We start from the raw sequence: 14035 nt of genomic DNA on the forward strand, positions 1-14035 counted from the left end.
TAAACCCTGATGGCCAAGATTTGGCTTATGATAGATCTGATAGTGCCAAGGCTACAACTTAAGCAGCCTCCCTCTTTGAGAGAGACAGATCTTTTGTTTCACATCTTATTTTTTGTTTTGTTTTTGCTTTTAGGCTTTAAGAAATAAAATTTCTTACATGTTTTGAAGTTTTAATGCAGGCTTACTCTTTGTGGATTTCAAGATTGGATGACAAAGTAACAAAAGTGAAACCAAAATTATTACCAAACGGGTTGAGTTGCTAAATTAAGTACTGTACTTGTTTACTGCCTCCCTAATGAGTCCAGTGGTTTTAACAAGAAGTTTGTGAGTGAAAAGCTTGGGGTTCTTATTCAAGGTTAATCATTGTTATACTGTTGGTGCAAAGCAAATAGCTTCTAGCAGCCTCAGGTTTCACTTTGTAAAGAGTGAAAACAATGGACCCCCCCCCCCAAAAAAAAGAAAACAATGACTTTCCATTGTGGGAAATATTTGGAAAAGGGACTGAAATATCCCTTTCATTTGGAAAAGGGACTGAAATATAACGAGTGGTGTGATCGAGAATGTTATCAAATTCTAAATTTTAGGGTAATATGCCTTATGTATCCTCTGTAGCTCACTTCAGTTAAGGCTTTTAAATACTGTTACTTTGATTTTTCAGCATTCTTCCTCCAACTGTACCCTTTTGTTGAATTGTCATTCAGACACCTCAGATACTCATAACTACCATCTTTGTTGGCTTAGCCATCAACAAGTAAGTTGATCTTGAACTTCAAATATTTGAGCAATTATTATATGAAAAACTTGGAACTGTGTGCATGGAGAATGTTTAAAATATGTAAAAGCAGGGCAGCCCCCTCTGCCTATCTCTGCCTATCCCTCTCTCTCTCTCATTCTGTGTCTCTAATAAATAATAAAATCTCTAAAAAAATATGTAAAAGCATAATTCCTGCCCTTTGATCTAACAGTCATTTCAATACTTGGAAGCAGTTCTAATGTTCCTTTTCCAGCCTCAGATCTTTGTGGAAATTGTTCCTGATTGTCTTAGTTGCTCTTCATATGATTTAGTTTGCCAGTACTGTTACCACCTTCCTGGCTATCCTTTTCTGGATTTATTATATGTGATCAGTGTAGCCTGTAAGAGGTCATATACCAAATTATGGCTTTAGGTTGTTGCATGACCTGTAGCAGTTTTCTTCTTTTTTCAGGTCACTGTAGTGTTATTTTGTTAACTGAGTTTGTTTAGGCTTCTTAAGCTGATACCTCATAATGAGGGCTTATCTTGAACTTACGCTCAATTGTTAAAAAGAAACAACAGCTAAAAAATGGAGTCACTTGTACTAAGCCCATGTCACCAAACTGAGATTTAATACTTAACCTAATTGCAGTTTTGACCTTCCTCAGGAATGTAGTCTTAATGGTCAGTCTGGAATTTCCTAGTCAGCACCAGTGTAGTTATCCTGCCTAATAGACCCTGATCTTCTCCCAAAGGAAAGTGACCTTGTCAGAAATAATAATTTTTTTTTTATTAATGACTTCCTTTTCTCATTCCCTCTCTGCCTTTAAAAACCTTTTTCTTTTCTTTTTAAAATATTTTATTTATCTATTTGAGAAAGAGAAAATGTGTGTAAGCATGAGCAGGGTGTGGGGGGAACAGAGAGAGAGGGATGAGCAGACTGCATGCTGAGTGTGGAACCCGACTCTGGGCTCAATCCCACGACCCAAACCAAAACTAAGAGCCTAATTCTTTACTGACTGACTGAGCCACTCAGGTCCCCCCAAACCTTTCCTTTTTTGTAGCTCTTTGGAGCTTCTTTCTCTTTGCTAGATGGGATGATACTCAATTCATAAATCATTAAATAAAGCCCAATTTGATCTTTAAATTTATTCAGTTGAATTTTTGTTATTTAACACAACTAAATTCTTAACTAATCATCAACTGTTAAAATTGATTTCTTACCAGTAGAATATTCTTTTTAGATAACTGCATTTATATTCATCCTTGATAAATTTCATTTTTAATTTTCAGTCCATTGTTTCTGCCTGTTCAGATATTTTTTATTTTTTAATTATATCTTTCATGGCCTTATCTAATCTTCCCAGGTTTAAACACTAGCAAGGGCAGCCTAGTGGCTCAGAGGTTTAGCGCTGCCTTCAGCCCAGGGCCTGATCCTGGAGATCCGGGATCGAGTGCCACGTCAGGTTCCCTGTGAGGAGCCTGCTTCTCCCTCTGCCTGTGTCTCTGCCTCTCTCTCTGTGTGTCTGTCATGAATAAATAAATAAAATCTTAAAAATAAAAAACCACCATGAAAATGTGCAAGCTGCCTTTTAAATTTTGGGTGTTGATAAACATCTACCAAAGTAAGGCCAAATACAGAGTTCTATGATAACATTAGAGCCTTCCATCTGGATTGAGATTAAGCTATTGATTAATAATCCAAGGATGGCTGTTTAACCAATTTTAAATCTTTTTTTTTTTTTTTTTTTAAGATTTTATTTATTTATTCATGAGAGACACACACACAGAGAGAGGCAGAGACACAGGCAGAGGGAGAAGCAGGCTCCATGCAAGGAGCCAGATATGCGAGTCTCCAGGATCACACCCTGGGCTGCAAGCAGTGCCAAACCGCTGCACCACCAGGGCTGCCCACCAATTTTAAATCTTTACCTGACTAATATAAGAAATCTTATTTTGATTTCGGTAAGATGTATTTGGCCTACTCTGTTACTTGTCTGATCTCAAATTTTACCAAAAGTAAAATTAGGTCAGCATGATTTTTTTCTTATTGAATCCATTCTAGCTTTTGATGCTCTCTACACCCTTTCCTTACTTTGCCATAGGCTGACATAGAATTTTGCAGGGAATCCTTGTTAAACTCTTAACTCTATAGTTCCTAGAATTTATTTATTTCTTATTTTTTTATTTTTTAGTTCCTAGAATTTATTTTATTTTTTTTAATATTTTTATTTATTTATGATAGTCACACAGAGAGAGAGGCAGAGACATAGGCAGAGGGAGAAGCAGGCTCCATGCACCGGGAGCCCGACGTGGGATTTGACGTGGGATTCGATCCCGGGTCTCCAGGATCGTGCCCTGGGCCAAAGGCAGACGCTAAACCGCTGCGCCACCCAGGGATCCGTAGTTCCTAGAATTTAATCAATCTTTCTTTCTTTCTTTCTTTCTTTCTTTCTTTCTTTCTTTCTTACTTTCTTTCAAGATTTTATTTATTTATTCATGAGAGACACAGGCAGAGGGAGAAGCAGGCTCCATGCAGGGAGCCCGACGTGGGACTCGATCCCTGGTCTCCAGGATCATGCCCTGGGCTGAAGATGGTGCTAAACCGCTGAGCCACCTGGGCTACCCCATATCTCTCTTTTTTCCCTTTGAGAAAATTGAAATAAAATTTTCTCGTTTCTAGTCTTCTAACTTCTGTTTTCCATGAGATACCATGGAGATCTCAATATTTTAGGCTGTAATTTATTTGATTCTAGAATGTACTAAAAAGCTACTTAATGCTCTTTTATTTTCTTTTGTCTCAGGCTTCAGTTTCCTTTTAATCATATGTGTTCTGCTCTTTCCAATCTGGAAGATTATTCTTGACAAAGAAAAATAGAAGCAAAATAAGAGTGGGATAGGTTAGATTTTCTGTATTATCTATTAACATGATAGAAGGGCCTGTCTCATCTTTGTATCCAACTTTGCTGGAAAAAGACTGTATTAGTACTGTATAAGCTTATATCGATCCTCTGTTATGTGCCAAGCACTGCATTAGATTGTTGGACTCCAAAGATGAGAAGGACATGGTCTTTTCTCTTAAGGAAGCCACAATATAGTTGAAGTTATATATAATATATATATAATATATATAAATCCAATCATGGCACTCTCCATGCTATATATATAGCAAGATAATGGCTAATAGACAATGTTTAAAATCCTGTGGTGGAGCAACCAGTTGTGTTTAAGGGGGCAGATTTATATGAACCTCCACAGCAGAAGCCCTGTTTAAGTGAAAGTATAGACATTTTGGGTGGTTTGGGATGGGCATCTGTAAATAAATGGACAGAGGACCAATATGATTGAGAAATCTTAAAATAATCCAGTATTGCAATATGGAATATAAAGGGGAGTCCCAGGAAATGAGACTGGAGAGATGAGCAGGACCGTGTCAGAAGGAGCCTTTATATTATGATAGTAACACATGAGTGTCACTTAAGGGTTTTAGCAAGAGATGTGATCAAGACCAGGGTAGTTGAGGTCCTTTTTTATGATACATAAGTCAGTTTAGGCTAGGTTATGTTGTGGTAACAAACAATCCTCCAATTTTAATGGCTATAATAACAAGGATTAATTTTTTGCTAATGCTGCAAATTTACCATGTGGCCCATTTCCAGGACCCAGGCAAGAGTTGCAGCTCTTATCTGAGACATTAACCTTGTGGTAGAGGGAAATGAGAATTACTCTGAAAGCTTCTGTTCAGAAAGTAAAATGTGTAATTTCCTTGTATTTCTTTGGCTACAGCAAGTCATATGGCCAAGCCTGACATCAACTAGGTGGGAAAATCCTCTACCAGGGAGGAGAAATGAATATATTGAATAATAATGGTATCTATTTACATGCATCAAATTGAAATTTTTTACTTTCTGTGATTACTTTGGAGCTGCTGATAGCCATGTTCCCCATGACTTAACCTGAGGGAGTGAAATGTCCTGGCAGCTTTAGTCTCTGCACTCCTTGGGAGCTGCTCAGGTGCCTGAAATGTTCCTTGGTATTTATGAGCTAATAGGAGAGTGCCATGATTTGATTTGTATTTTAGATTACCTTGGATGCAGTATGGAGAATGGGGAAAATGCATTAGAGTAGAAGCAGTTAGTACTATATGCAGAAAGATTGGTTAGTAATCTGTTTCAGATTTGGAAGCACAAACTAGAGCCCTAATGATGGGACTGGAAAGATGGGGATGGACTTTTTTTTAGAGTTACCTCATAGGTAGAATGAGGCTTTGGTTATTATAGGGAAGAGTAAAAGAGGGAAGTGAGTTATGGCCAGTTAGGACATCTGGGTGGATGGTGGTGCCATTAACCAACATAGGAGGTAAAAAATAGTGGTGGGAGAAGGTACATTAATTTTAGACATGTTGAGTTTAAGATGTCTGTGGAACATCTGAATGAGGATAACTAGTAGACAAATTGAATATACTGTTATGGGGCTCAGAGGATATAAAGAGTTATTACAGTAGTGATTCATGGGATGTAAGGTAAGAAATCATGGATAAGGAGGAAAAGGAATAAAAAAGATGGCCAACAGATTGATAGTGAAAGGATCAGTGAGCTAAAGTCAATGTGAGATAGTAGGAGTAATTGAACAAGCAAGCTAAAAGGAGAGGCCAGAGAGCAAATTACCCAAATAAGCTCTTTTGGAGGTGGAATAATTTCTGGTGATGATAACAGCTGAGGTATGACCTTGGTAATGGTTAGCTGAGATAGAATGAAGGAGAATATCATTAGAGATAAAATGAAAGAACTTGAAGGTCAGATCTTCATGGGCCACCCACATACATTGTTAAAATCACCCAGTGTTGCAGAACTTCTAGTTGTCTACTTAATATCCAGTTTCTACTGCTTTCTTATTAATGGAACCCTGGAAAAACTTGAAATTAGATTTAGCTGCATTTGACAATAACCATCAATAACCATGGTTTATATGCACATGGGTTTATTTTCTCATAAAATATGCTATCTTTGTTCATGTAAAATCATCATTGTTTCACATCTTTTATAGTATTTATGGTATTTATTACATTCTGAGTAAGTTATATGCGTGATTTATTAATTCTGCCCACCTGTATCCCTCAAAATGTACATATTGTATTTACAAAGAAATATAGGGATAATAAGCATTACAAGGTTGGTATGGTAACTCTGCAAAGATTAGGGACCCAGACTCCTGTCATTTTGCTCCATCATTCTTAGTATGTTGCTTCCATCCTTTCATGGTTCAAGATAACTGCTGGAGCTCAAGGCATTGTTTCTGTATTGTCACTGTCAAGAAGGAGGAAGGGAAAAAAAAAAAAGGAGGGGACCTTCCCAGAAGCCCCACCCAACAATTTCCACTTACCTTTCCTCTGCCAACCTCAGGTTAATGGTGGAATTTAGGATGGCTAGAATCTGAGAGAGATGAATTTAATAAATGGCAGTAGCTAGGAGAGGAAGAAATGACATAATTGAATGGCATGACCTTAACAGAATTACTTTTTATAAGAGAGCAAGGAAATAGTATTCTGGCAGAGAGTACAGCAAGTGCAGAGGTTCTGAGGGACAGGTATACCAGTGATTTTAAGGAATAGCAAGGAGCCCCGTGTAGCTGGGGTAGAGTCAAAGATGGAGAGATTGTATAGATGAGGCCAGAAGATAACGGAGATATTTCATACATTGTCTTAATTGGTTATATTAAGCATTTTAGGCTTTGGCTTTTGTTCTAAATGAGATAGTTAAAACCATTGGGAAGTTTCAAGCAAGGTGGCATGATCTGACCTAAGTTTGTTTGGTTTTTGTTTTGTTGTTGTTGCTTTTCAAAGACTTTATTTATTTACTCATGAGACACACAGAGAGGCAGAGATATGGAGAAGCAGGCTCCCTGTGGGAAGACCGATGTGGGACTCAGTCCCAGGACCCCACGATCATGCCCTGAGCTGAAGGCAGATGCTCAATCACTGACGTCTGTGGTAGTGTGGGTAGATACACACCACCCATGTGTCCCTGACCTAAGTTTTAACAAGATCATTTTGTCTGCAAGGTTGAGAACAGACTGAAGGGGATCAGGAGTGGTAGTATGAAGACCAGTTAGGAGGTTACGGCAATGACCAGATGAGAGACGATGATAGTTGGGATCTGATAATAGCAGTGAAGATGGGAGAAATGGTTAATTCTGCATGTATTTCAAAAGTAGAGCAAACCGGATATGCTAATAGCTTTGACTAGTGTTTAAAAGAAAGAGAAGAGTTAAAGATGACTTCAAAGCCTTTGGCCAGAACAGTTGTTGGGATGAGAGTAATAGGCGAAAGTTTGTCCAAAATGAAGATAATTGTTTTGGTATAGTGATCTACTGTCGGTATAGTCAGTATTTTCCTATTTCAATATATTCCTGTTTCTTGTCTATATCCATTTCTTCCTTCTCAGTACATTCCTTTCACAATTTTGCACAACACATGTCTGTTGAGCAATTACAAAGTGTTCTAGCCTTTATTAGTTAGATATTCTTTGGTCACAAGTTAACTTAAAAAAAGAAAGGGTGGGTAGGGGCAGGAGGATATTATAAGGTAATAAGAGTAATTCACAGAATCAAAGGATATGCTGAAGAATCACACTTGGGAAGAGCCCTGAACTAAAGTGTCATCTCAGAGAGGTTTAGGTAGAGCATAATGGACATATTTTTGTCAAGGTAACCTTATCTGGATAAATCACTCATATCATTGAATATCTTATTTAATAATGTTACTGAGCTAGATACTGAGGGTAGGAATAGTGGTGGAGGAGGCATCCAAAGCTTGAATAGGGATCCCTGGGTGGCGCAGCGGTTTGGCGCCTGCCTTTAGCCCGGGGCGCGATCCTGGAGACCCGGGATCGAATCCCACATCGGGCTCCCAGTGCATGGAGCCTGCTTCTCCCTCCGCCTGTGTCTCTGCCTCTCTCTCTCTCTCTGTGACTATCATAAATAAAAATTTTAAAAAAAATTAAAAAAAAAAAAAAACAAAGCTTGAATAAAATAGAATAAATAGGGATGCCTGGGTGGCTCAATGGTTGAGCGTCTGCCTTTGGCTCAGGGCATGATCCCGGAATCCCAGGATCAAGTCCCGCATTGGGCTTCCTGCATGGAGCCTGCTTCTCCCTCTGCCTATGTCTTTGCCTCTCTCTCTCTGTATCTCTCATGAATAAATAAATAAAAAATCTTAAAAAAAAAACAGAATAAATATACTCAGAAGGTTTTAGATAGAAATAAAATTAATAAATTATATAGTAACTTATTCAAATAAGAATGTAATAAATACCATAAAAGATGAAACAAAGATGATTTTATATTAACAAAGATAACATAGTTTTAATTTTTTAAAGATTTATTTATTTTAGAGTATGCAGTGGGGAGGACCAGAGGGAGAGGGGAGAGAGAATCTTAAGCAGACTCCACGCCAAACATGGCGCCCAACACGGAGCTTGATCTCACGACCCCAAGATCATGACTTGACCTGAAACCAAGAATCAGACAGTTAACCAACTGTAACCAACTGTGCCACACAGGTGCCTGTATAGTTATAATTTTACATATAAATAGTTTTTATTTATTTTTATTTTTAAAAAAGATTTTATTTATTTATTCATGAGAGAGAGAGAGAGAGAGAGAGAGAGAGAGAGAGGCAGAGACATAGGCAGAGGGAGAAGCAGGCTCCCTGTGGGGATCGTGATGTGGACTCGATCCCAGGACCCTGGGGTCACACCCTGAGCCAAAGGCAGAGGCTCAACAACTGAGCCACCCAGGTTTCCCATTAGGGTTTTTTTTTAATGACCATTCTGTTTTAAGTGAAAATTTAAAAATGGATTGTAAAATAAGATGAGCAGAAAATACCAATTTAAGAAAGGATGTGTGTGTGTGTGTGTGTGTGTGTGTGTACACACGCACTCTTTCCAGTTTATTGAGTTTACATTAGCCTTATTAGATTTGGATATTAGTGTGGATAATATATTAGAGGTGGGGGTGAGGGTAGTATTGAAGTCAGAGAAACAGGCTGTTGTAGTTATCTACATAAGGATAAAGGCCTTTCCTATGACAGGAAATAGAGGAAATCTAATAAGAGAGATAGTAAGATGGTAGAATTGATGGAATTTGGTGACATTTGTGTGTTGGAGTGGATGCTCTGTGTAATAAGAGAGAGGATGAGTTTCTAGCTTTTATGGTTGAATGAATGGTAGTACTATGTTTATTTCAGAGTCTCTGTAACATGAAAGTATAAAAGCATTGAAAATGTCAAATTATCTGTTTTAAGAAAAAAATTGAGAGATATCTAGAGAGAGATGAAAGTAAGAAATAATTTCTTCTGAAGAGTTTTAAGACAAACTTGGTATTTTGATCTGCTTCCCCTTTTACTCTTAGTTCTAATTTATACTAGTAATTTCCAAGGCTGAATTTTAGTGTTTGTGTGATGACTTTTAAATCCTTGTGCTGGGATCCCTGGGTGGCACAGCGGTTTGGCACCTGCCTTTGGCCCAGGGCACGATCCTGGAGACCCGGGATCGAGTCCCATGTCGGGCTCCCTGCATGGAGCCTGCTTCTCCCTCTGCCTATGTCTCTGCCTCTCTCTCTCTCTGTGTGACTATCATAAATAAATAAAAATTAAAAAAAATCCTTGTGCTATCTTTAGAATCTTGTTTTTATCATTCATTTTTTTATAAACCCTAAGCTTATTTTTATTGTGAACCCTAAAGAAGTTCAGTTTGACAGAGTATTGTGATATAACGAGGTAGAAAGATATAAGTATTAAAAAGCTATCATTTATGGAGGCATTAGTGAGTTTTAGCAGGGTTTATGCTTTTTTGGAGACAGCATCAGCTTTTTTGGGCTGAATCTTTCCTTTGCTGAAACAAACAAGATCTTGAAGATTGCTTGGTTGGCTAAATTTCTCTTTTGATATAACGTTCCAGCTTTTTGAAAATAAGTAGACTTTGATTTTTATTTTTTTTATTTATTTATTTTTTATTTATTTATGATAGTCACAGAGAGAGAGAGGGAGAGGCAGAGACACAGGCGGAGGGAGAAGCAGGCTCCATGCACCGGGAGCCTGATGTGGGATTCGATCCCGGGTCTCCAGGATCGCGCCCTGGGCCAAAGGCAGGCGCCAAACCGCTGCGCCACCCAGGGATCCCTAGACTTTGATTTTTAAAATAGCTTTATTGGGATGTAATTTCATACTGTGCAGTTCACTCATTTAAGCTATACAATTCAGTGTTTCTTTTGTTTATAGAGTTGTGTGAACATTATCATAATCTAATCTTATATTAGGACATTTTCAGCATTTCCAAAAGAAACCTGTAGTGGGACGCCTGGGTGGCTCAGCGGTTGAGCGTCTGCCTTTAGCTCAGGGCATGATCCTGGAGTGCCGGGATCGGGTCCCACATCAGGCTCCCTGCATGGCCTGCTTCTCCCTCTGCCTACGTCTTTGCCTTTCTCTCTCTGTGTGTCTCTCATGAATAAATAAATAAAATCTTAAAAAAAAAAAAAAAAAAAGAAACCTGTAGTAATCATTCCCCTACTCCTCCCACTTCATTCCACCCTTGCCACCTCTAGGCAACCACTAATCTCTTTTCTGTCTCTATAGATATGCCTGTTCTGGACATTTCCTATAAATGGGATCTTAAAATTCTTATATACCTCTTGACTTTTAAAGTGTTTCCCTTCCTAAATTTATTATTTTTGTGTTTCATATTTTTAAAGGTCACTTGAAAGTTTATAGTATTTATAGCTCTCTCTTGCCTGATAAATTTGCTTGATTCTTCATATTTGTGTCTATTTAATACAATACTTTGTACATAATATATATCAAATAAATAATTTTAATATTTCATGTTTTTAAAAATTTTTATTTATTTATGATAGTCAGAGAGAGAGAGAGAGGCAGAGACATAGGCAGAGGGAGAAGCAGGCTCCATGCACCGGGAGCCCGACGTGGGATTTGATCCCGGGTCTCCAGGATTGCGCCCTGGGCCAAAGGCAGGCACCAAACTGCTGCGTCACCCAGGGATCCCTTCATGTTTTTTTTTAATGGACATTAAAAGATATGCCTTATTGGGATGCCTGGGTGGCTCAGAGTTTGAACATCTGCCTTTGGCTTGGGGCGTGATCCCCGAGTTCCGTATCCCGTATCCCGTATAGGGCTCTCTGGGGAGCCTACTTCTCCCTCTGCCTGTGTCTCTGCCTCTCTCTCTCTGTCTCTCATGAATAAATAAATAAAATCTTTGAAAAAAAATGCTTTGTTGATATTGTCCCAGTGTCTGAATTTCATTTACTGTTTCTTATTTCCATTTTCTCCCCTAACTACTTTTTAGCCAAATAGTGTTTATACTTGCACTCCTGATGGAAAGTGTTTTACTCCTACAGATTTATGTAGTTACATAGTACTTGGTAGGAGAGAGGACAAAAAATTACTGAAAATAAAATGAAGCCCATTAGGAAATTGTTAGGTTTATCTTTTTTCAAAAATCTTTTTTATATTTAAGTAATCTCTACACCCAAACATGGGGCTCCAACTCACAAACCAGAGATAAGGGGTTGCATGCTCTACCAAGTGAGCAAGCCAGGCACCCCAAACTGTTAGGTTTATCTTAATACTTCATTTCTCAGTTCCTTTAGATCTTTCCTCATTATATAATCTGGGTCGCCCTGATTGAAGGATTCTGTCTTCCTAATGTAACATCAGTTGTGTTTAGAATTGCCTTGATATAACTGCTTGATTGGTGTCCTTTTCCATTATTTTCTTCCTCCCCAGAGCACAGAGATTCAGAAAGAATGGTAGAGTATATACACATTCCTTAGTTAGAATCTTCTTAGAGGGAATAACCTTGGATCTAGGAGTGCTCTTGCCTATGTGTGATAAAAGGCAGAAGATTTTTCTTTCTTTCTTTCCTCCTCTTTTTGTTTTGCTGCCTGTGGCTTTTTTTGGATTTTTTTCCTTTACATTGACAAAAGGTAAGAAGCACACTTGAGATTCTTGCAAATGCCAGATGAAATATAACAAACACTTTTTAAAATTTCAAACTGAGTTTGTAAAAATAAAAAAAATGTAAGGAAGATCCTCAAGAGCAAAAAATGAAGGGGAAATTAAAAACTAAAGTGGTGCTCTTCTGGTCTGAGATGCTTGGGGAGCCATGGGCTTTGGTGCAGACATGGTGAAGTCCAAGAACCACACCACGCATAACCAGTCACGAAAATAGCACAGAAATGGCATCAAGAAACCTCAGTCACAAAGATACAAATCTCTTAAGGGGGTAGACCCCAAGTTCCTGAGGAACATGTGCTTTGTCAAGAAGCACAACAAGAAGGGCCTTAAGAAGATGCAGGCCAACAATGCCAAGGCCATGACTGCACGTGCTGAGGCTATCAAGGCCCTTGCTAAGCCCTAGGAGGTTAAGCCCAAGATCCTAACAGGCGGCAGCCACAAGCTCAATCAACTTGCCTACATCACTTACCCCAAGCTCGGGAAACGTGCTCATGTCCGCATTGCCGAAGGTCTCAGGCTCTGCAGGCCAAAGGCCAAGGCCAAGGCTCAAACCAAGGCCCAGGCTGCAGCTGCAACCCCGGCTCCGGCTCCTGCTCCTACTCCTGCAGCATAGGCTCCCAAAGGTGCCCAGGCCCCCACAAAGGCTCCAGTGTAGAGGCTTCTGCCTGCCATGTGAGGACGGAAGGACTGGTATGACCCCTGGGCTTCTGTCTGCGTGGGCCTGGTGTCCTCCTGTGCTATTTGTACAAATAAACCTGCGGCAGGATCTGTCAAATTAACTAACTAACTAAATAAATAAATAAACAAGCAAAACTGGTAAGTACATAAGTTAAAACTATGGCTGGCTCTGGTAATGAAGAGGCTTCTGTTTTAATAGCCATACAGAACAGGAGACTTTCATGCCTTCCCTCCATAAAGCTGGGCTCCTCAAAAGGTTGTCTCACCATTGAAAAGATGATCTAGAAAAACATCTGTGTAGTCATGTGATGTCACACACACTTACATGAGTTTATGCACAGTATATGAGTTCTAAGTGAAAAAGTTTCTTCTGAGAATTTGTTTTATGTGCTTATTCTCCTATAGTTTTGGTTTAGAATGTCCCTCTTTGGCAGCCTGGGTGGCTCAGCGGTTTAGCGCCGCCTTCAGCCCAGGGCGTGATCCTGGAGACCTGGATTGAGTCCCACATTGGGCTCCCTGCATGGAGCTTGCTTCTTCCTCTGCCTGTATCTCTGCCCCCCGCCTCTGTCTCTCATGAATACATAAATTAAAAAATCTTTTTAAAAAAATAATAGAATGTCCCTCTTTTTCTGCAGTTTAGGAAACCCAAAGCTGAGAAATTAACATAAAGTAGTCCTGAGTCAGTAACAGTTGCATGGCATCAAGCTGAAGCAAATGCAAAACTTCTCTATAGGAATATCTTTAATATAGGCCATACAGGATTCCCACAACCAAAAGTGCCCTGAAGATTTTCTTTTTTAATAGAACTTTAAAAAGTACAGTCATCGAAACTTACAACTCTGTGAACAGCATTAATGATAGAATGGGTAAATTATGGCATATTCACAATGGACTATGAAGCAATGGAAATGAATAAATTGTTGCTATGCACAAGATCATGATCAAAAAAAGATAATGCTGAATGAAGGAGGCCAGACACAAAAGAATATGTATTGTATGATTTCATTTATATAAAGCTAAAAACCCTAACGTACAGAGTTAAAAATCATAATAGTGAGGGAAAGGACAGTGATTGGGAGGGGGGATGAAAGAGGTTTATAGGGTGCTGGATTTATTGGCCTGGTGGTAGTTACATGGTTGTTTCACTTTGTGATAATTCATTGAGTTTATGATTTGTGTACTTGTTCAATCTAATAGAAAGCAGGATAGGAAAATGTAATATCATATAAAATAAAGGATAAATAGCATAGTAAAAGATGGTAGAAATTAATTCAAATGTGTTGATAATCATACTAAAGTGAATTACACTTTCCATTTAAAGGGCAGATTGCCTTTTAAACATGTAGCATGTTTCCAAGATGGCTGATATTAGTTCATTTCCTTTACATGTATGCTATCCTCCCTCCTAGAGGTCAAGTTTATTCCTTTACTCCTCTTGAATCTGGGCTGGCATGTGACTTGTTTGACTAATAGAAGTTACCAGAAATGACATTTGGGGACTTTCAAGGCTAGGTCATGAGGAGTTTTTGCAGCCTCCATCTATCTTGTTTTTTTGGAATGCTCTCCCATGGAATGCAGTCTGGGAACCCAGCTGC

General features: G+C 38.8%; 1 protein-coding gene and 1 pseudogene across 2 annotated transcripts in view; both read left to right on the plus strand.

Annotated features, from left to right (window-relative positions):
• AHCYL2 (adenosylhomocysteinase like 2) overlaps positions 1-14035 on the plus strand; it is a 164225-nt gene that overhangs the window by 23846 nt on the left and 126344 nt on the right. The window lies entirely within an intron of this gene.
• Positions 10900-12528, plus strand: LOC121474948 (annotated as a pseudogene).

The sequence above is a fragment of the Vulpes lagopus genome, chromosome 13 (assembly GCF_018345385.1).
Source record: "Vulpes lagopus strain Blue_001 chromosome 13, ASM1834538v1, whole genome shotgun sequence".
Taxonomy (NCBI): Eukaryota; Metazoa; Chordata; class Mammalia; order Carnivora; family Canidae; genus Vulpes; species Vulpes lagopus.